This window comes from Chiloscyllium punctatum, unplaced genomic scaffold, assembly GCF_047496795.1.
Source record: "Chiloscyllium punctatum isolate Juve2018m unplaced genomic scaffold, sChiPun1.3 scaffold_1380, whole genome shotgun sequence".
NCBI lineage: Eukaryota > Metazoa > Chordata > Chondrichthyes > Orectolobiformes > Hemiscylliidae > Chiloscyllium > Chiloscyllium punctatum.
In genome coordinates this window covers 10,001-12,500 of record NW_027311114.1, presented here as the reverse complement: position 1 = coordinate 12,500, position 2,500 = coordinate 10,001, and the positions used below count along the sequence as shown (strand labels likewise).

General features: G+C 64.8%; 1 non-coding gene across 1 annotated transcript; it reads right to left on the bottom strand.

The window, feature by feature from the left end:
* Positions 1-950: 950 nt before the first annotated feature.
* LOC140475067 (5.8S ribosomal RNA) lies at positions 951-1,104 on the bottom strand. Its single transcript, XR_011959656.1, has one exon. It is a non-coding gene; the product is annotated as a 5.8S ribosomal RNA (ribosomal RNA).
* Between the last annotated feature and the right edge of the window lie 1,396 nt (positions 1,105-2,500).

Sequence of the window (2,500 nt, the reverse complement as noted above, 5' to 3'; positions counted from 1 at the left end):
CCCGAGTCGGACGAGTTGAGGAAGGCACGCCGACGGTGACAGGGTACGGAAGACACAGCGGTGGCCTTCTGGCGACTTGGCCCCCGACAGCCCGACGTTCCGCCGTCCTCCCGATGGCCAGGAGGACCGTGCGGGGGTCGGCCGACGGCGTGGTAGGTGTGCCTGCACGGTGACGGAGCACACACCACGCCCGCCAACCCCTCCGTACCTCCCGAGACCGGTGGCAGGACGGAGCGGAAAACGTGCGGACTGAACGGGAGAGCCAAGAGCCAGCGATCCACGCGCGTGCGACCGTCCAAGTCACAGCGTTCGACGAAAACCTCCTCCCTCGGCCAGGCACTCGGCGCCAGCAGGGGAGACAGGATCAGACGCCCCGCCGGCCACTTAAGGCCGAGGACGAACCACGAGACGGGCGGCTGCAGCAGCGGGCGGCCTGCAGCTCCCAGCACTCTCAATCGATCAACCATCGAGTCGGGTCAGCGTGTCAAACCGGCGAGCTCCACGGTCAGGCCGGCGGCGCACCAGCACCGGACCTCCGCGGCTCCCTTCACTCTTTCCACTGCCAGCCAACCGAGAGACGGACCCAATGCGGACGTGCAGAGCTTAGGCAGACCCCCCACTGGAGGCTCAACACTTCGTGGCAGCTCCGTGTCCCAGAGACCAGGAGGGTTGGCACACACACACAGTGTGAACCACCGACAGCCATTCTGGGACCGGTGACAGCCGTGCTGGCCCCACTGCCACGACACAGACGGACGCCAGGCCGCGCTCCCCGGCGGGGGGATGGCGTCGAGCCTGACGAACGGAATGTGCAGGGTGGGGGGGAAAGGCCAAGCGCTCCGACGCCGGAGGGCTCCGGAGTCTGAACTTAGGGGGACAAAGAGGACGGGTCCTCTGCGACACCCCAGCCGCGCTCTCGCCAGCCAAGGCGAGTGCGATTGATTGCCAAACGACCCTCAGACAGGCGTGGCCCCGGGAAGAACCCGGGGCCGCAAAGTGCGTTCAAAGTGTCGATGATCAATGTGTCCTGCAATTCACATTAATTCTCGCAGCTAGCTGCGTTCGTCATCGACGCACGAGCCGAGTGATCCACCGTCAAGAGTTGTCTGAGTTTGTTTTAGGTCTCTCCCTCGCCAGAGGAAAGCGACCCGGACCGCACATACGCTCCCCACCTTGAGCTACAGCCACCTGCACGCCGGCGTGCGGGCGGAGCAGGGTGGCGTGAAGCGATGGGGAGCACCATCCTGGTGCGGCCCGCAGAAACATACGTCTATTGGGGGGAGGAGGACAGGGCGCCCAAGAGGCGATGCGTGCCCCAACGCACCGCAGCGACGGAGGCAGGATCACCGCCACCATGTCGCCCGCCTAGTATCACGAGGCGTGCAGCAGCTTTGCCCTAGGAAAAGCAGAGGCGGGAACGGGCACCGGCCATCGGTTCGGCAGCGTCACTGACGCGTGCACGTGGCGGCGTGTCGGCGAGCGGACTTCCTGCGAGGAGGCGGGGGCGGCACTCGCCCGAGCAGACGCCCGCCCGGCCCAGCCACCGCCGAGGTGGACTGGGAGTCGCGGCAACGGCTCGTCATACTCGTTCCCACACTCACAGCGCAGCTTGCCCGCAAGCCACCGACCACCGATCGACGCCAGGCGCCCCGACCGAGAGCGGGATCGCTCGTTCGCCCTGCTGGCAGTTCGCTGGGGATCACTACTGCACGGAGCTCGGAGACCGACGGGCGGCAACTCGAGAGTCTTTAAACCACCACCCCCATCCCGCAAGTGCAAAGAGGCTGTATACGCACAGACGGGTGAGGGGAATAGGTACCCCGTCGGGTTTGAAGGGAGCGTGACTAGATAGCAACGATGTAAACCCAGCCGATTTGGGAGCGAAAGACCGGCGCCTGCATCACCGGCTTCGTTTCCCGTGGCTGGAGAGTACACCGAAACCCTCCGTCTGTCGCGAGCTCCCGACGACGCGGTGCCGCCAAGCAGCAGGGCCGGACCTGGTGTGGCTCCCCTCGTCGATCACAGACCGGTCGGCACTACTGACGAGACGGTGGAACGGGCTTCGCCCCTTGTGACGAAGGGTGATGCGAACCCGCCCGCCCGCGTGCGTTCGGGGTGGACTCGGCAAACGGAGATTTGAAATCGGAAAGTGTCCTCCTGCCCCGCGCAGGTAGGCGCCCAACAGTTGTGGGGGGTTTGGCGGTGACCACGGCTGCAGGGCCTGCTACCCCGACGAGCTCTCCTGCTGGCCCCGAAACCACCCTCGCGAGACAAGTTGAAACGGAAACGGGCGTACCCCCAAGCCGACGATCCTTTCTTATTTGTTACTTTTTTTTTCACTTGCTCGAGTTGTGGCGATTTGGCGGTGACCACGGCTGCAGGGCCTGCTACCCCGACGAGCTCTCCTGCTGGCCCCGAAACCACCCTCGCGAGACAAGTTGAAACGGAAACGGGCGTACCCCCAAGCCGACAGAGATCCTTTCTTATTTGTTACTTTTTT